The 22,365-nt window shown below is 31.9% G+C and overlaps 1 pseudogene; it reads right to left on the minus strand.

Moving 5' to 3' along the window:
- Window positions 1-13,790: 13,790 nt before the first annotated feature.
- On the minus strand, window positions 13,791-22,082 carry LOC112941339 (protochlorophyllide-dependent translocon component 52, chloroplastic-like; annotated as a pseudogene).
- Window positions 22,083-22,365: the final 283 nt, after the last annotated feature.

The following is a 22,365-nucleotide window of genomic DNA, read 5'->3' on the forward strand; positions in this document are numbered from 1 at the left end:
TCTTCTCTAAGATTGACTTGAGATCCGGTTATCATCAATTGAAAATACGGGCAACGGATGTGCCAAAGACTGCTTTTCGAACGAGGTATGGGCATTACGAATTTGTAGTGATGACCTTTGGTCTTACGAATGCCCCTGCTGCGTTCATGATCTTGATGAACGGGATTTTTAAGCCATATTTGGACCTCTTCATGATCGTATTTATTGATGATATATTGGTATACTCAAAGAGCAAGAAGGAACATGAAGAGCATTTGAGAATGGTATTGGAAATGCTGAGGGAGAAAAATCTTTATGCCAAGTTCTCTAAGTGTGAGTTTTGGCTAGATGCGGTGTCCTTCTTGGGGCACGTGGTTTCTAAGGATGGAGTGATGGTGGATCCTTCTAAGATTGAGACAGTGAAGAATTGGGTAAGACCCACTAATGTGTCAGAAATAAGGAGCTTTGTTGGGTTAGCTAGTTACTACCGTCGATTTGTCAAGAGATTCTCTTCTATTGCTTCCCAATTGACGAACTTGACTAAGATGAATGTTCCATTTGTATGGTCGGACAAATGTGAGGAAAGCTTTCAGAAGCTCAAGACTTTGTTGACTACCACACCTATCCTTACCTTACCAGTAGAGGGTAAGAACTTCATTGTTTACTGTGATGCATCCTATTCGGGTTTGGGTGCAGTACTAATGCAAGAGAAGAGTGTGATCGCTTACGCTTCAAGACAATTAAAAGTGCATGAACGTAACTATCCCACTCATGATTTGGAATTGGCCGCGGTAGTGTTTGCATTAAAACAATGGAGACACTATTTATATGGGGTTAAGTGTGAGATCTATACGGATCATCGTAGCCTTCAGTATGTCTTTACTCAGAAAGATTTGAACTTAAGACAGAGGAGATGGATGGAGTTACTAAAGGACTACGATATCACTATCTTGTATCATCCGGGGAAGGCGAATGTTGTAGCGGATGCTTTAAGTAGAAAAGCGGGAAGCATGGGAAGTCTAGCTCACTTGCAAGCCTCTAGACGCCCATTAGCTAGAGAGGTTCAGACTCTAGCTAAAGACTTGATGAGATTAGAAGTAAATGAGAAGGGAGGATTGTTGGCTTCTGTGGAGTCAAGATCTTCTTTTCTTGACAAAATTAAGGGAAAACAGTTTGATGATGAGAAACTAAGAAGAATTCAAGATAAAGTATTGCGAGGGGAGGCTAAGGAAGCACAAATCGATGAGGAAGGTGTTTTGAGAATCAAGGGAAGGGTATGCGTACCCCGCGTCGATGATTTGATCAACACTATTCTGACAGAGGCTCATAGTTCAAGGTATTCTATACATCCGGGCACAACCAAGATGTATCATGACCTAAAGCAACACTTTTGGTGGAGTAGAATGAAGCGTGACATTGTGGATTTTATTGCCAAATGTCCAAACTGTCAACAAGTAAAGTATGAACACCAAAGGCCCGGAGGAACGCTTCAGAGAATGCCCATTCCAGAATAGAAGTGGGAAAGAATTGCAATGAATTTTGTGGTTGGTCTTCCGAAGACAATGAGTAAGTATGACTCCATTTGGGTGATTGTTGATAGGTTAACTAAATCTGCTCATTTCATTCCGGTCAAGGTGACTTACAATGCAGAAAAGTTAGCCAAACTTTACATCTCGGAAGTGGTGCGATTGCATGGGGTTCCACTATCCATCATATCAGATAGAGGTACGCAGTTTACTTCTAAGTTTTGGAAAACATTGCATGCAGAATTGGGTACTAGGTTGGACCTTAGTACTACGTTCCATCCCCAGACCGATGGTCAGTCTGAGCGAACGATTCAAGTGTTGGAGGATATGCTTCGTGCGTGTGTGATAGTGTTTGGTGGTCATTGGGATAGCTTCTTACCCTTAGCGGAGTTTTCATACAATAATAGCTATCACTCAAGCATTGATATGGCCCCATTTGAAGCCTTGTATGGTAGGAGATGTAGGTCTCCCATTGGTTGGTTTGATTCGTTCGAGGTTAGACCTTGGGCTACTGACCTTTTGAGGGATTCGATGGAAAAAGTGAAGTCTATTCAAGAAAAGCTTCTAGCTGCGCAAAGTAGGAAAAAAGAATATGCTGATCGAAAGGTTAGAGACTTAGAGTTCATGGAGGGTGAACAAGTCTTGTTGAAAGTTTCGCCCATGAAAGGGGTAATGCGGTTTGGAAAAAGGGGTAAACTAAGTCCAAGGTACATTGGACCATTTGAAGTACTCAAGCGAGTAGGGGAAGTGTCTTATGAATTAGCCTTGCCCCCAGGGCTGTCCGGAGTACATCCGGTATTCCATGTGTCGATGTTGAAAAGATATCATGGGGATGGAAATTACATTATCCGTTGGGATTCAGTTTTGCTTGATGAGAACTTGTCTTATGAGGAGGAGCCTGTTGCTATTTTAGATAAAGAAGTTCACAAGTTGAGGTCAAGAGAGATTGCGTCCATCAAGGTGCAATGGAAGAATCGACCGGTTGAAGAAGCCACTTGGGAGAAGGAGGCGGATATGCGAGAAAAATACCCACATCTGTTTACAGATTCAGGTACTCCTTTTCGCCCTTGTTTTCCTTCTTTTGATCGTTCGGGGACGAACGATGGGTAAATTGGTATCTAATGTAACGACCCGTTTAGTCGTTTTGAGCAACAGACTTCAATTCTGGAAAAACTGGCAGAAGCGACGGACCCCACGACGGAACGTCATGGGCACGACGGACCGTCGAGGGGGTCTCGTCCCAAAATACTTAGAAAATCTGAAATTGGGTACTGAAAATCAACTCTCTGAACTTTGTGACGGAATGGCAGGACGGACCGTCACAGGTGTGACGGACCGTCACAGACCCTTGGTGGAAACTTGGGTCTCTGAACTCTGCGACGACCTGCAGGACGGACCGTCGCAGGCACGACGGCCCGTCACAGGTTGCACAAATCCCAGGCAGAGTCGGATTTCTTGTGAAGTTTTAAGGGACGTTTTTGGACTATTCTTTCCTTAATTATAGACTTCGTGGGTTTATATTAATAACTCAAATTCTTGAGGGTTAAAAGAGGTAACCCTAAGTTAATTAGCGGGGTATTATTGCCACCTTCTATTCTTAATTATATACTAATTAGGGTAAAAGAAAGAGGGTTGAATAAGAAAAAGAAGAAAAGAACAGAAAGAGAGGGAGAAACGAACGGGAAAGAGGAGAAACGAGAAGAAGAACAAAGCATTGGGAATTTGCTTGCTTGATTTCTAATCTTCGGTGGAGGTAGGTTATGATTTTCATGCTTTCAAAGTAAACTCTTAATAGAGAATGATATGTATTGGTAGTACTATAAACCCTACTATATGCTTAATTGTATGTTTGCATGAATATGATTATGTGATTGTGATAAGATAAGCATGATAAAAAATATTGAATCCCAAATCTTGAAAAGAAACTTTAATATACATTATTAATGATGATGCCTTGGTATAGAAGAAGGCTTGATGAATTAAAGTAATGGGATTGAGGATGCCTTGGTATAGAGAAGGCTTGATGATTTACAGAATGATATTAGTGGATCGGAGTGTCACGTTCCGACACATAGATTTAGTGGATCGGAGTGTCACGTTCCGACACATAGATTTGGTGGATCGGAGTGTCACGTTCCGACACATGTAGGGGATCGGAGTGTCACGTTCCGACACATAGAATTAGGGGATCGGAGTGTCACGTTCCGACACATAGAATTAGGGGATCGGAGTGTCACGAACCGACACAAGAGAAGGAAAGATAATGAATCTTGAAAGATGTTAATATACTCAAATCTAACGAACATGATTCCCAAATGAGTATGGTATTGGGGCTTGAGTCCTCATGTGTGAATTTGATGGTACTTATTGATGATTATAGTACTTGTTGTTGTTACATGTTGAGTTTTATAGTTGATTTATGATAATACTTGATATATACTGTTCCCTATTTTGAGTTGGCCGATGATATCTACTCAGTACCCGTGTTTGTACTGACCCCTACTTTTATTGTTTTCTTCTTGTTTAATTGTGGAATGCAGCAAACGTGCCGTCATCTTCGACTCAACAGTAATTCAAGCCAGTCTTCGTCACACCGGATCTTCAGGGTGAGCTAACACTTCTAGCTTGAACTGGATCTCCTCCGTCACGTCTTGATTCCTTGAACCTCCGGCACGGACTAGCTTCTTATGTATTTTTAGCTTTTAGAATACTCTTAGTTTAGTCATTTGATTGTAGATGTTCTTGTGGTGATGACTTCCAGATTCTGGGGATAATGATAAGTTTTTGAGTTATAGAAGTTGATTATTGATTTTTATTAATGAGTTTAAGTCTTCCGCATTACTTTTTGTTGTTATTACATTGAAATGTTAAGGTTAGATTGGTTGGTTCGCTCACATAGAAGGGTAAGTGTGGGTGCCAGTCGCGGCTCGGATTTGGGTCGTGACAAAAGGCGATAAGTTTTATAAAGAAAATCCAGAAAAAATGGACGATTTGTTAGGGTTATGTCCTGATTTTTGTACCTTTTTTTTTGAAGTTTATTTTTTCCTAAAATAAATGTCAAAACATTACCATAAATATTTTTTACTTTTTAATGAAAGGAAAATTGGTCTATTCTTTCCTTAGAGGAAAATTTTGGAGATCTAAACATTAAAGATCCATTTTATCATAACAAAAACACAATAGCATCCACAATATAGTCGTTTAGAGATAATTGTTTATAGAAAATTTTCTCCTAATTAACCATTTTTATGTATTTCAATATTAGTTTTTTCATATGTTGGTTACTTGACTAAACAATATCAATAATATATCCTAAAGATACATTATTTGTCGTCCAATTTGTCAACCATATGATTTACTATTGTAAGCTTCCGCATGACACTCAGAACCAAAAAAGTGGTATCAGAGCACGGTTTAATGATGAATGTTCCAACAAGATTGAAGACAAGTTAAAGTGATTTCAAATCAATTTGACAATGAAGAAAATTTCATTAACTAAATGTGGAGAAGAGATATGTACCATATTTTCAACATATATGTTGCTGCAATTAATAAAAATAAAAATGAAATAGTTTTAGCCCATATATTTTAAACCTTTATTTTTAACCATGCAAGCAACTGTAATGAAGATTTTGTGAAGAACAAGATTATCATACATATGAAGAAGTTAGATCAAGTTTTGTCAAGAAATTCAGCTCAAAAAGGGAGATTTGTTAGGGTTTTGCCCCGACTTTCTTTCCTTAACTGAAGTTTATTTTTTTCCTTAAAGAAAATTTAAAGTATTACCATAAACGGTTGAATTTTTTTTTGAAAGGAAAATAAATTTTTCTTTCATATTTGGTTTTTTCTTTCCTTAGAGGAAAATTTTTGGAGACCTATAAATTGAAGATCATATTCTTATAGCAAAAAAATAATAAAATTTACAATGTAGTCATTTAGAGTTTTTTTTATGGAGAGATTTTCTTTCTACAATTTTAATGTTTTTATTAGTTTTCATATGTATGCCAATTGGTCAAACCATATAATAATATTTTGTTTTTAGTATAAGCTTTTGTTATCTAATTTATCACAAATATGATTTGCAATTGTAAGCTTCCGCATGACGCCATAATCACTTTCATAATCCAACAACGTGTTTATTAATAAATGAATTAGGTGTTTTTGATTACTTTATGAGAGAAAATCAGGAATGACTATGTGAGTTGGTTTCTTAGTCTAATTCTTGTAAAAAATATATATATGTGCAGTTATGGTTACACGAATATGTAAGTGAACTTGTTTTATTAATCAAATCAATAAATATACTTTTATTTCTTAATCTCTACTTATCTGATTGATAGTACTATTTAGGTTAAAGTTGGCAAAGAAACTTAAATTTACTGTTTGCAATTAATGTTAATCTATGCTCAATACCAGATCTTCAAATCATGTAGAAATACAATATGAAATTCACCGTTGTTACCATAGCCTAGTGGTCAAAACAGTTAAACTATGAATATTGATACAGTTTGTAATTTCGATTTTCATATAAGTGAGAGTGGTTATATGGTCGGGTAAAAGCCAGAATTAGTTCATTATATGTATCATCTTGTACCAGGCCTTCAATAATATTATTTTTCTTTTTTTATTGTCCATGTGTAAATGGAGGTTTTGGCATTTCATAAGCAATGTCAAATTTTTACGTTTATATGATAGATGTTGAGCTCTCTTATTCAAAATTTTGTCTTCGTCAGTACATTGGACGAATTCTCAATTGTACTTTTGTTCCATTTATATTAGTAAGGGCAATATTATTGGAGTAGGGAATATATTTTAATTTGCTATATATGCTTCATTGACTTATATGGAAACTATAGATTAACAGTGTCGACTCCAACGTGCTTAGCATTGAGATGACACCACTCACTCAGTGTAAGAAATAACTCTATAGAAATAAGATTTACTATTGAATAACATAAGCTATATTCCCTATTCTAAGAATTTTTCTAGTACAATACAACACAATTCCTCAATGTTTTGTATACTTATTCTACCAAGAAACAAAAACTCAATTCACCAGAATCCAAAGTCATAAATTTCATCTAAAAAACCAACTTAAAGATACACAAAATTTCACTTGACTCCCTCCCATCTCGCTCTCATCTCATATCATACAAATCAGACCAATGCATACATCTAGTGTGATTCGTCTTGTATATAGAATCCATAGATGAATATCATTTGCCTCCATCATGTTCTTGTGTACCTTTATCCCTATTCAGTGTAATTTTATAGCAAATATTTATCCCTATTCAGTATATTTGATATTAAAAAACATGTATTTATATATATGTGTGTGTGTGTGTGACTTGATATAATTTAAATATTTTAATATAAATATCTTAATTTGATAAAAGAATTTAATTAATTAAGTTTCTATCTCAATTATAGAATGACACTAGATATATTGTTTTAGTTAGTAAACTCATATAACGAAATCCATACAATTATGAGATTTCCAAACTGAAAACAAACCAAGTTATGTAATTGTTGCTCTGGAGTATCGACAAAGGAAATTTTCGTAAAGTACTGACATGTGACCCGTTGCTAATCATTTATTTATCAGTATTTGAACATGTTTACTCCATAAAGATGAATATGAATTATTAAAAATTACATAATTTTTAAAAAAATTGTACTTAAGCTACAAGAAAAACATGAAAAGTAAAATGATAAATGTTTATAGTGTATAGGGTATAGTTAACGCATAAGAAGAAACTCTTTTGCCTTTAGTCCTCCCCTTATTATAATTGTTCCATATAAATTTTTTATATTTTTTGAAAAGACAAAATAAAGTAGCAAAAACAAACATAAAGGCGCACTACCTTATGATTAACTTTCTTAAAATGTCTCTCTTGTCTCATAGAATAGAGTAAAATTGTTAAAATTAAATTAATAGTTATAGAGTTCAAAAAGATAAAATATTTTAATATTAATTAGTACAAGATGAAGTTCTCCTTATAAGGAAATAACTAAAGAATTAAAGTGCAACAATTGATATTTAAATTTTGTCATTATATAATTAATATATTAATATTTAATTAAATAAATCAAATTTTAATTTATTGAAGAGCCAAAATAACCTTATTAATATTGTTATAATTAAAAGTTTGTTAAAATATATTTTACATTTTTTGGTTAAAATATAATAGGAGAAATATTTGGTCGGAGGTTCAAAGATTTCTTTTAACTTCTTAAGTATTTTGGTGTAACATTTTCTTTGACTTTGTGATTTGGATCTCATTATAATCTAATAAAAATTGTCTAAAAAAATATAAATTTTATCCACAACCACATATAAGAATAATTCTTTACAAATATTTAAAATTATAGGTGCAAAAAATATATTATTCATAACTTGAAATTAGAATATTTTGTAAGCGCTAATTGTCTGTTTTACATGCCTTATAGACTATTATGATGATACTATTTGTTTTACTATCTACGAAAAGGGTCAAACATAATCTTGAACAATCTGAAATAGCTTATATTATCCTTAAACTATATTTTGACTCAAAATTATCCTTCAAGTCAAACCACTGGGTCAAAAGTATTATTATTAGCGGAAGTTGTTAAATGTCATGTTGATGCCACATGAATGTCACATTGCACTCCAATAGGGTTCCACTGAAACGTAGACTAAAAGGGACATGGTAAAAAAATATCATTAAACTATCATAAATAGTTCATATTTACCGTTCACTATATTTTGGCTCAAAACTACCATTTTTGTCAAACTATTGAGCAAAAGTGTCCTTCTTATTAACCAAAGTTGTTAAATGTCATGTGGATGCCACAATCAAATAGGATCCCACTGCCACATAGACTAAATCCCTTAATTTTAATTACTCTTTTTCCCCTCATGTATTTTTTCCAGAAATGATTTCACCCCTTTTCCCTCATATCATGGCTAGGGTTTCACGATTTTCTTCATTGTTAGATTTCAAAGTGGATATTCGTGGTTACAACTTAGTAAGTTTTCTTCTTCTTATTTTATTATGTCTACAACCACAGATATCCACTTTGAAATCCAAGACCTAAGAAAGCTATGAAACCCTAGACGCGAAATGAGGGAAATGTTATAAAATCCTAACTACCATGATTTGAAATCATAAACGTAATAAAATAAGAAAAAAAATATACTAACATAAAATCACGAATATCAACTTTGAAACACTATCCCGAAGAAAGCTATGAAACCCTAGCCGGGAAATGAGGGAAAAGTTGTGAAATCCTAACTATCATGCTTTAAAATCATAAACATAATAAAATAAGAAAAAAATTACTAACCTACAACCACCAATATCCACTTTGAAACCCAGTCATGAAGAAAACTATGAAATCGTATCCGTGAAATGAGGAAGAAGGGGTGAAATCGTTTATGGAAAATAATGAAATGGGAGGGGGGGAGTAATTTTTATTTACTCTATGTGACAGTGGAACCCTATTGACATGCAATGTGGTATCCACATGACATTTAACACCTTTTGTCTTAGTTAGTTGAATAGTTCATTGACATTCTCTTGTTTAGACTTTGATATAGTTAATAGTTTTGGTACATTGACTTTCAGATTCTAGGTTTATCTTTCGCAATGTTTAGTTGACTGGATCCTTGTTAAGTTAAGCATAAATTCATTTTTAGTCATTTAACTTGCTTCAGTAACTTACATATCTCAGTTTAGATTAAATGTTTTAGTTGGATGGTAGTAATGGTCCCCCCCTCCCCCCGAGCTGTAAGGGTGGTTGCCAATTACGATAGTTTTTGAGTCGGAATAGTCCAGTACCCTAAACCTGTGCATTCAAATTATTATATACGCGCTTTGTAACAACTTAAATATTTAGATGAGTCGATTCACACAATTTAATATTGAACTATATGCATACGCATGATCGTATTTTTATTGCTGATTATATTTGTTGTCGTGCTTACTTCCTACTAATCTTCTTGCCTACAAATATTGGTCCATTCCTCAATAATGATAAACATAATGAGAAGCTAATATTGGATACTTCCCGCCGTCCAAAAATTTGTAAACTTTAACCGAGAATTTAATATTTTATAGGTCTTAAAAGTTTTTTTTTGCGTAATTTCTAAACAATGGGATGAATTCTAAATGATGACCTGAAAGGGCATATTTGCATATATCAGCCTTTAATAAGTTTTCTTGAGTGAGAAAGAAGGTATACTATGTTTATTTATATGAGTCCACCACAAGTCAAGAGACCTAGTTTTTTTACTATATTAATAATAAGAAGGAGAACTTTTGCATATAGACACTTAAAAATAACCTAATTCCTCTTCATAGCTATAGTTTGATAATTACAATTCGTAGCTACATGTTATATGGAGGAGAGAGGCGAGCGAGACTGTGAGAGAGAGGAGAGAGGTGAGCAAGAGGGGGAAAAGAGAGGGAGAAAGGTGAATTGTATTTTTATATTGGTTAGATCATTATATATTACACATATTTATTTGTATATATGGAAAGAGAGATTGCGAAAGGGAGGAGAGAAGCGAGAGAGATTGGAAAGGAGGAGAAAGGCGAGCGAGAGAGGGAAAAGAGGTGAATTGTATATGTATATAATTGTATATTATACATATACATTTTTATATATGTCAAGAGAGATCAGGAGAGGGAGGAGAGAGGCGAGCGAGATTAGGAGAGGGAGTAGAAAAGTGAGCGAGATTAGGAGAGGAAGTAAAGAGGCGGCGAGAGAGGGAAAAGAGTGGGAGAGAGGTGAATTGTATATGGATATAGGTTAAATAATTGTATATTATGCATATGTATTTATATATTCTGATGAATTACACATAAACAAACGTGACTAATTATACAAACTTGAAATCAACCAACATAATTAATGTGTAATGTTAATCGCGAGTGGTAATTATAACAATCTATATCTATGATGAGTAATTAAATAGTATAAGTTTGTTAACTGCGTAATTTTCCTAAAGAAGAATAGTAAATGGTTAAAGTAAGAAATACAAATGTTTACGTGAAAGCCTCTTTGCTCAAAGGAGGAAAAAACCATTACCTGTTCTGCAAATTTATCAACAACTTCACTTACTTCAAGAAACTTGTGTGTAAAAACTCCAATAATTACAAAGGATTAAACTCTTAATCCTACACCCCTTGTAGTTCCTCTTTTACTAGACTCAAAAAATTAACCCTATTGTCCACTATATCAACTATCTCTAGTTAACATAAACTTCAAAACACACAACTTTGGCTAATTCTGGCCATGAACTCAACTCCTCAAATATTACAACAGAAATAATTTATATTCCTTTATAACATAGGAATAGATCTTACAATTTACTATCTCAAAATGCAATAAAAGACTCTACAAAAATTATTTACGTCCCTTATTGAATTTGAGCAATGTTCTTCGCTGAAATGACTTTTGCTTTGTGAATAATGTTGCTTGCAGAAACTAGGTTGTTTCTATAATATTAAATACTTTAATATATAATATTAGAATTTTAAACACGATGATATTATATATAGATCGTTAAGGGCACATACTTGATGAGGAAGACATCATCATAGAGAGAAACGGAAGCATTAGTCATAAATTGGTTTTTACCTCGTTGCCGTAACTTTATGATACCACAACCGTCAGCGATGAAATTATTGTAGAGAATATGTCGTAAACCTAATGGGTGGAGGGAGAACCAATTTATAGAGGTTATGACCTAATTTGGTACATCCATCAAGTAACATATGTACAGACGAGATCTATTCCTTATTAGATATTATTTATGGTATTACTTGGGTAACAAGTAAACTTGGGCCATAAGTAAGAAATAATTAATAGTAAATTTTACATTCTCCTACTTGACCCAATAACTATATACCATTATTATTTAATAAATATTAGTTGCGCATACAATGTATCGCTTCTATAATGTCTATCATACATATCACAATATAACAAGCTACTAATGCGAGTTATGATGATTGTACATAAACTTTAAGCTATGTATTTCCTTACATATACTACTAAATTAGAAACTTATCATACTAGGTTCATAAACTATTAAAAAATATAACATTACGGTCCACAATAATATCTCATAAAGACTTATCTTGTGATATCTCAAACAATAATGTGTACATTATTATGAGAAACAAGATCATTAATGTTTATCAGAAACACATAATTTGAGGTTAGAGTATAAAAACATCATAAATGTATCAATCATAAGTACAACCAAGACTAATTCTTTGAACATGTTCTTTAAATGTCTTTAGTTGTAAGACCATGTTAAATGCAATCATGAGCCCGGTTCTAATATTCTTAAGTGACACTTTTTTTTTACGAATTTCTTCCTTGACAATAAAGTACTTTAATTCCATATATTTGACATATTTGGAGTACTTATCATTCTTATATAGAAATACTACTGCAACATTATCACAATAAACTTTTAGCGGCTTGGTAATGGTGTCGACAACCCCATGTCTCGAAATAAAGTTTTGCAGCGATAATGTATGAATTGTGGCTTCATAACATGTCATACACTTTCTTGAACATACATCAAACTTCCAATAATAAAATATTAGGAAATTGTAACCATTTCCTTTCGTTCTACATCATTCTTTGGACGTACCATGAGATTAAATTTGTCCCCTTTTTAATAGGAACTATTCTTGCTGAACAATTGTTCATGTTAAATCTCTCTGGAACTCTTTTGATATAGACCTTTTGAGACAGTTTCAAATGATCCTTATGATCTATCACAGAAGATTTCTATCCCTATCACAAAGGATGTCTCGCCTATATATTTCATTTCAAAGTTCATTTAGAAAAAGTCTTTCATCTCACGCAATATGTCTAAATCATTAGCAACAAATAATCATTAACATACATGACTACAAATGTAAACTTACTCCCACTCATATTTTAATATATACATCGATCAACGGTAATCTCCTTAAATCCAATATATGTTATGGTATCATTTAACTTTCTATACCATTATCGTAAGAGTTGTTTGAGTCCATCTATTAACTTCTATAGTTTACATACCATTTTATCTTTTCCTTTAATTTCGAAAACCTCTGATTGGTCCATATAAACATCCTTTTCGAAGTCTCCATTGAAAAAAGATAGTTTTCACATCCATTTGATGTAACTCTAAAATCATAATGAGATACCAAAGCCAAAACAATTCTCAATGAGTCTTTCTTTGAGATTGGTGAAAAAGTCTCCATATAATCAGTGCCTCATTTTTTATTGTATTCCTTGACAACAAGTATGGCTTATATTGTTTAATATTACCATTAGAAACACGTTTGTTCTTGAAGACCCATCTGCATCCAAGTCTTTTTGAATTTTTTAGTAATTGAACAAGATCTCAGACTTTGTTGTATTCCATGGATTTTAACTCTTCATTCATGGCATCAATTCATTTATTAGACTCAGTGCTTTCTATGGTCGATTTTCTTAATGACACTATTTGTGGTTCATATGCATCAGATACTTGTGCATTAGTTCATTCTTGAAGTGTTTCACCCAAATATTTTTCAACATTGTTAAAGTGTTCTTTAACAAGAGGAACAACATTTGTGATTGGTGCGGAAGCAGGTACATTCATGGGCAATAAAATATTTACCTTTACCTCATTAATTTTCACACTTTGTTGTACAATACTCCAACTAACTTCACCATTCTCAAGGAATTATGCAAATGAACCTAGACATTGTCATGATTTGTTATACTTTCTATAATATTAACCATCTCTATCTGACTAATGATTTTTCACTTTCCTCTGGAATTGTGTTCCAACCTCTTTATTGTACACTTTGAGAGCGTCTGCTGCTTGAGATATTTCGTTCATCAAATAGATAAATTCATAACATGAAAAATCACCGATATAGGTGATAAAATAATTATCTCCACCTAAAGATAGAACATCAAAGGGTTCGTTAATATTAGTGTGTACAATTTCAAGAAGTTGACTGCTCTTTGTGGCACCTTTCTTGGTATGCTTGGTTTGTTTTTCTTTAATGTAATCTAAATATATATCAAGATCAGTAAAATTTAGTTTCAGGAGATTCTCATTCTTTACTAATTTTTTTAATCTTTCCTTGGATAGATGACCCAAAGGTTTATGAAAAATAAGCAGAACTTTCGTTTACTGAACTACGTTTAATTCTAACATTTTGATAAATAGTACGGAGAGATTCAGAAAAATTATTATCGAGTTTCAATCTATGTAAACCATCAATAAGAACACCATAACCATAAAAAGTAGCATTCTTATATAAATTGAAACATCCATGTGCAAACTTAAAATCAAATCCAAAAATATCAAGTCTTGAAAAAGAAATCAAATTTCTAGAAACTGTAGGAACATAAAGAGTCTGTAATACATCAGATGATGTCCAGTCTCCAAGATCAATTGATATGTCCCTATGCCTTCAATGTGATTTCCCATGAACAATAAATCCTTATTTGGATTTGTAGTTTGGATTGTAGTGAATTTCTAAAACATAATGGATACATGAGTAGTTCCACCAAAATCAAGCCACCAAGTATTATTAGGAACTTCTACTAAATTTGATTTGAAACATACAAAGTATTAAATGTACATTTCTTTTGAAACCAAGCTTTACGTTTTAGGCAATCTTTTTGACAGTGTCCTTCCTTTTTACAAACATGACACACATTATGAGCATCATGTGGAACTTTAGTAGGTGCTTTCTTTTTCTTAAACTTGTTGGTCTTCACTTTAAGTCTTCTACCAGCTCCTTGACCCACGAGGTTAATAAAATGACCTCCTTGTTTCTTAAATCTTGTCTCCTCTTGAGTAAGCGACTGTTCACTAACATTTCACTTATCCTTAATAGTGATATAGTTAATTTAGAATGGTCCATACGCAAGAGGCAATGAATTCATAATAAACTTACCAAGAAGGTGTCATCCACTTTCATAATAAACTTACCAAGAATGGTCCAAAGTCTTGGTGCAATTCATCTCGATGATATGATTTCACACATTGCGCGACTTAACAAGAGTCTTATCAGCAGAACGAAATTTAGGGTGGAAGCGGATTTCAGAAGAGAGAATAAAGAAGAGAATTAATTGGAAGTAGTCTGCCTTTATTATGAGGGAAAACCCCTCTATTTATACAATCAAACTTACATGCTTGGCCAATATAAGTGGCCGACACTACTTTAATAAAGTTTTACACATGGCCTAATTTTCTTTGGCCGACACTAACAAACAAAATACTTTACATATAATGGCCTTTACTTTATCTGACCGACAAAAAAAAAGGCAATTATATAAAGTGTATGTAAAGTAGTAATAGTATTGTCGGCCATTATATAAAGTATTTTATTTTTTAGCGTTAGTCAGATAAAGTAAAGGCCATTATATGTAAAGTATTTTGTTTGTTAGTGTCGGCCAAAGAAAATTAGGCCATGTGTAAAACTTTATTAAAGTAGTGTCAGCCACTTACATTGGCCAAGCATGTAAGTTTGATTGTATAAATAGAGGGTTTCCCCTCATAATAAAGGCAGGCTACTTCCAATTAATTCTCTTCTTCATTCTCTCTTCTGAAATCCGCTTCCACCCTAAAATTTCCACAAATTTTAGGTATTCCTGACACTAGTAATCTTAATGTTATTAGGATCAATCATTCGCATTAACATAAGACTCAATATGTTAGAGCGCTCTCATGATTTTTGAAAAGACTTGTCATCATCACTGCTCTTATCAGTAATGGCAGTAGGTTTGTCATTCATCAGAGTCCAGTCAAGATCCATCACACCTAAGTGGAACCGGACTTATTCATGTCATTTAGAGAAGTTCAATCCATTGAACATAGTAATAGACGAACCATGTGAATGAAGAGGAATAACTACAAATAGATATACATGCTCACATATAAAAAAAATAATGTGAATTTAGTAAAATCATAAAAGTACATTGTAATTATCCTTTTGGTAGATACTACAACATACTATCATAATTTAAGTGTCATTTTTAAAAAAAATCTTTAATAGGCAATTGAATAATTTTAACCAAACATATACGACATATTTGGATGTACAATATATTTTTGATTGAAAATACTAATTTACCTCATAATTTTTCACTATTCGTAGAATGATAGATTCACCTTTGGGTAAAATTTTTAAGTTCTAGCAATAATGAAAGTCAATTTATCTATTTATTTTTCAATATAGGCATTTAATTAACCTTTATAGATAAATGACAATTTTATGAGTGCATCTTTTTCTTAACCATACTAGTTTGACCACTTTGGTGACTAACAAACTATATGAATACAAATGCATACATAACCGCATAAATTTTTTTGCATGTGAATAATTTGAAACATTTCAGTTTGACCACTTTGGTGACTAACAAACTATATAAACATAACACATGCATCAAGTGATCATAAACATGATATGTGTAGACATTAATATCTCTAGTTTGACCACTTTGGTGACTAACAAATTATATAAATAAAAAATTACACATAACATCATAAAATTTTGTGCATGTCAATAATTTTATACATATTATTTTGGTCACTTTAGTGATTAACAAGCTATAAAAACATAATACATGTGTCAAGTGATCATAAACATGATATGTGTACACGTTAATTTCTCTAGTGTGGTCTTTTTGGTGACTAACAAACTATATAAATACAAAGCACACATAATATCATAAAATTTTGTGCATGTGAAATAGTTTTATATAATTTAGTTTGTTCACTTTGGTGACTAACAAACTATAGAAACATAATACATGCACCAGGTTGAAAAACCTGACCTAGTTTTCTTGGAATATGCCAATAAATAATGAATTGTAATAATCCACATATGTCAAGTAATCATAGATAGTATATGGGTAAACATAATTTCTCTAGTTTGTCCACTTTGGTGACTAACAAACTATAAAAACATAATACATGCACCAGGTTGAAAAGCCATAGTCAGATATGTCAATAAATAATGAATTGCACTAATCCACATATGCCAAGTGATCATAAATATTATATGTGTGACATTAATTCCTCTATTGTAGTCACTTTGGTGACTAACAAACTATATTGCACTAACTACACATATTATTTATTTCTTAGTATAACAACCACTTTAACTTATTGCACAATCTAAAACATAATATAATTATTACATTATGGGAAGATAAAAATTTTCCAGAATTTGTGCAATCTAAAATAAAACATAATTATTTATTTATTTAGGGGTGATGGGTGGTGATTACTCTTTATTACTGTACCAAGGCTAATGCAGCTATATAATTTATGAAGATAATTTCTTCAAATAATCCAGGCTCTGATGTCACATGTAAGATTAAATACTTTAATACATAATATCAACATCTTGAACACGATAATCTTACATAGAAATCGTTAAGGCCACATACCTGATGAGGAAGACATCATCACCGAGAGAAGCGAAAGCGTTGACCGTGAATTGGTTTCTACCTCCCACCAAAAATTTCTCCATTTCCATTATAACTCGTAAATTTCTGGTGGAGAAATCTTATTCGTTACGCAATATCTTCAATAATACATAATGTTTAGAATTTCCAGTACTATTACATAGTACACCATTTAACAAAAGGCATGATCATAATCATGGAAATGAAAACTTTTGTATATAAATTTGGATAACCATCTTGAAGCCATGAAGCATAGTAATGCCAAGAAGACCAAAGAATATCTTGCAACAATTGACATGACACTCCTTTGCTACAGCAGCAATTCCAATTGAAGCAATAGAGATAATCTGCAAAATGATTTCAAGGGCATTTAGACTTTTATATGCTTTGCTACAACTGCTACAATTTATTGTATGTGTCCAGTACCTATGCATAATTCATATAACAAGTATAATATTTAGATGAGACGATTCTCACAATTTATTATTATCGAGCTATATACACACCTGTCCAAAAGTTGTTCCCTAGAAGGAGTTGGTTACAAGTCACCAGTAAATTTTGTGCCCCAATCAACTTGAGCACCTCCATATTTGATCAACCATCTTCTAAAACCAACCACAAGTGCATCTGCCTTTTGTTGGTACATAACAAACTTTTTGCCAATTATGTGGACCTTTTCCCCTTAGCTTGTGCTCCTTCAAAAGGAACTAAATATTACACATTTGGAGAGTTTGATGAACAACATAATTAATTTTTACTAATCAACTTTTTAAGAAATACAACATATATATACACTAATATAATAGAGATCGAAGAAGGTAGTGTATGCACTTATCTTATCCCTACCTTACCTTGAAGATAGAGAGATTGTTCCCACTAGGCCGTCAGCTCAATGAAAAATATAATAAAGTGTTGGTGTAACATACCATAAAAATATTAACGTTGAAAAAAAATTGACAGAAATAAATAATTAATCATTTAGGTTGTGATGATAGAAAACGTGACATATGATACATTTTTATTAATATTAAAATATCAAACTAACATAAAGAAGTTCAAAAAAAGAAATAACAGAAGTGAAAAATTCATGACAAAATACTAAAGATAGCAATAAATCATTTTGAAAAAAATTATATTTATAATAAAAATCAAGAACAAGAAATTACAAGGATAATATGTTATGAGTACTAGTAAAATAAAAAAATTGTAAGAGGATAATTAATTACCTGAAGATGAAGTAAATATAAATCAGAATCAATGATTGGGTTATTTTCAAGGTGAAATTTCAATGGTGGAAATAGTTTATACTCCCAACCAGCAAAGTTTCTGAAGGATGTCATCATCTATCTGCAATTACTTGGACTTACTGGAACACATATAAATACTAGAAATATTCTATTTGTATCATTTGATGATGATTCTTCCTGCATCACGTCACAAATAAAATAAATCTTAGTACACTTCCATAGTAAAGATCTTTTATATTAGCGATAAAAGGCACAAGTATGTCTCTACATTATGATCGAATATTTTGAAATTCACTTTAATTAGATTAAGGTTCTATTATTCTAAAGTATTTATTTATTTCTAATTTTGTACTAGTGTACATCTTTTTGGCTTACGTGAAATCCAAGCATATATATTCTACGCACCTCAACTATGTGGAGTCACAGCACGTGTCACGTAAGCTAAAAGGCGTATAATTTTTATTTTAAAAAATTGAATTTAACAGGTAAGAAGACTTTAGTTTAATTAAGGTGTGCGTCTCTAGAATTTGATCATAGTCCAGATTACTAGTGTCCTATTTCGGGTAATTAATTTTTGTTTGATTCCTCAATTAATTAATATTAAATTGGTCTTGGTTCTCCGTATATCATACTGCTAGTCTCATACAAAGAGCCTATCTCATATATATGAAACCTGGTATTTTTCAATTCTAGCCTCTCCCTTGAATACCTAAGAGGGTATTTGGATCAACTTTTATGTTATATTAATTAATTATATGTTTTCTATAACAAGATAACATGTTGTTATAACCATCAAAAGGTATTTGATTAAACGATGATATTATAGAGAAAATTCAAAAAAAAAAAGAAGATAATTACCTTTGATTCATAATTATCCAAATAGCTTTGAACACCAAATGGACCATAGTACACACAAGGTGCAATAAATTTGTGTTCATCATGCCCTTGCTTTGCAATAAATCCATTTATGTCTAATTTTAAAAGGCTTATATCTAGTTGTTTTCCTCCTTCTCTATCGCCCTTCACAGTGCACATTTTAATTATATATTATTAGTTGGGTAAAAATATCCAAATACAATAAAAATTCAAAAAAAGTATTAGTGTATATGTTAAGGTTTAATTTCTTATCTGTTTGGAACTTCTATTTTCCCAATTTTCATTATGCCATGATTTTCATAATTGACATGAGATGGGTCCATGAGGTTTTCAATCAAAAACTCATACCTGAAAAATAATTATTCTCAAACAAATTTTTCAAACTCTGATTAAATATTATTTCTACCAAATACTAATAAAATAGGCTAATGCAAACTTTTTCTTAAATAACAACTATATGTTTAGAGAGTAATTTTCACAAATAGCAAATATAAAAAACATATATGTATATTATAGCTATAGTTTGCATATTGTGCTACATAACAAATTTTATGTTTTCTATGAAACTTTTGGTTTATTTAGTTCGCTACAAACATTCAATTTTTAAAAATTGTTCAGTTTTGTATAAATTCATTTATATATTGTAATTTGTATAATAAGATTTGTATTTGTATAATTATAAATGTATAAGACGAGAATATATATTTCTGTATTTGTATATGCATTTTTCTCTCGTTTTATACGAACACAAATACATTTTTACATTTTATACCAAAATGTATAAAATGACTAATTGTATATCGAATCAGATGACAAAAATAAGGGATCTTTGCTGCTAATTACGATTAAAATAAACTGTAGCTATATATTTTAATTTGAATTAATAATTTATTATTTCATACAATTTTTTTTATATTTATACAATGTTCTAGAGTTCAAATATTTAAGTAGAAAAATGACTTTTGCCAAAAGTGAGAGAAGTCACTTTAATGTTTTTCCTTGGAAGTACTTTATGATAATTTTACCAAACTTCGGAAAATGACTTATTTAACTTTTCCTTTTTTTAAAAAAAAAAAAAGACTTATTTTCTTAAAAATATTTTTCCAAAAATTATTTTTTGTCTTGCTAAAATAACATAACTAATATATTTACAAGGGTACTTACCCATATGGGATGTCTCTAACAAGTAACAAGTGATGTTTTTGCATATGAAGTCAAATCATCTAAAAGTGCGAATACAAGGTGGGGTTTTGCTCCAGTGTATGTCCTTGTATAAGGGGCAAAAACAAATAATGTCATTTTGCACAAAACATGGATACACTGCTACACATGCTCTTTTGGATATGTGAACCTACAAAAAAGAATAATATACAGTCACTCCTTATCATAAGTATTTCAAAAAAACTGTACATAATCATCTCTCAACATTCTTTGGTTTCTTATTTCGTGTTCTACGTATACATATAGCATCAAAGTCATATTATGATAAAACGTTTTTTAACGCAGATAAGTTAAAACATTTAATTAATGATCATTTCACCGTAACCTCATTTGTGAAAAAACATTGACCTTGAATATATGCAATAATGAGTTAGGACAAAATCCTAATTTGATATGATATTAGAGTCAAACCCGATTCAATGCGGATTCCAGGATATGTGTGTGGAAACTCCCTGGACCAATTGAGGGAGGGGGGGGGGGGGGAACCGAGGGTCAATTATTATGCACGCTCTGTATCGAACAGTGGAATTTCGGATTTGAGCGTAAATGCATAAATGAGTCTTTTATTAATCACAGTTATCATCTATGCTCTTCAACTTTGGTGTGCACAAGTGAATACTTAAAACTTGCATAAAAATGAACAAATGGACACATGTCCTACTTAAAGTAATCCATGTAGGACATCACATAGGATGTGAAATTTCATGTAGGACGCTACATATGATGCATGTGTCTAGCTGAGGCCACATTAAAAGACATGTTTATTTATTATGTCAATGAAATATAATACCACAATGATGACAGATGAAAGTCTTGAGTTCTTTACGAGATTTGGACAAACCTCCTTTTTTAAGCTACCTTTTGATGGATTGAATTAAGTTTGAAGTATAATTTAACAAATATTTGGTTGTCCAAAATATTTATAACTTAATAATAATTAATCAAGAAAAATACATTTTTTGTTTTCCAATTTCACACTTATCACTCCAAAAGGACATAAAAGTAATTCATTACTCATTTAATCAAATAAATGTAATTTAATCAAATATATCTTATAGTACCCCCTCCCTTTCTTATACTCCCTCCATTTAATATAATTTATGTCAAAGGTAGGAGTACCAGAAAGAAAGAAAAAGGAAGGCTTTTTTTGAAAAAACAACTTATGGTTTTAAACATAAAATAATGTATGCCATTAACCTACATGTAAAATGAGTAGTTAAAAAAAAGTTTAAAGTGTGATTCACTTTGAAATACATTAAAAAAGGAAAATCTAATGATTATGATGAGATGGATAAAATACTTTCAGTTTTAATTAGAAATTTTGTATTTGAGCTCTTGAGCTTGTAATGAACTAAATAACGTAAAATAAAAATAAAAATGGTATTTATATTATCAAATAATTTTCTTAATAGATGTGTTAGAATATTAAACGACAAATAAAAAAGGGAGTAGTAATTACAGGAGGCTTGTCTCGAGGAGCTTGAGGAATGAATTTGCAATCACCATAACCACTAAAACACCAACCATGATGCACACATTGCAATCTTCCCCATTGATCACTTCTCCCTTGAGAAAGTGGAGCCAATCTATGAGAACAAGCATCATCCACCACTCTCCATTCCTCCAAATTTTTATCCCACCACACTACCAAATCAATTCCCATCACTTTTTTCCCATGTGGCCTTCTCTTATCAAGCTCATTTAGTGGCATTATTGGATACCATTGTTCATACCAATCTAATTTCTCATTTTCTTGATTTTTTCATTTTTAGTACTAATTTCTTGTTCATCATTTGGAAGTAGTTGTTGTGGTTCACTAGTTGAATTTAAAATATAAGTAGTAGTGAAAAGATTGAATCTTGAATTGTGGAGTTGATGATTTAGAGAAAAAGAAAAGTTTGGTTTCTTCTCACATATAATTCTTGAAAATTTAGGTGTTTTCTAGTTGAAGTGAGATGGTGGAAAACAAGTAGAAATTTTAAGAGCTTCCATATAGCTAGTCTTCAAGTGTATGCTATTCTTCATTTCTTTTTCTTGTGTCA

The sequence above is a fragment of the Solanum lycopersicum genome, chromosome 4 (genome assembly GCF_036512215.1).
Source record: "Solanum lycopersicum chromosome 4, SLM_r2.1".
Taxonomy (NCBI): Eukaryota; Viridiplantae; Streptophyta; class Magnoliopsida; order Solanales; family Solanaceae; genus Solanum; species Solanum lycopersicum.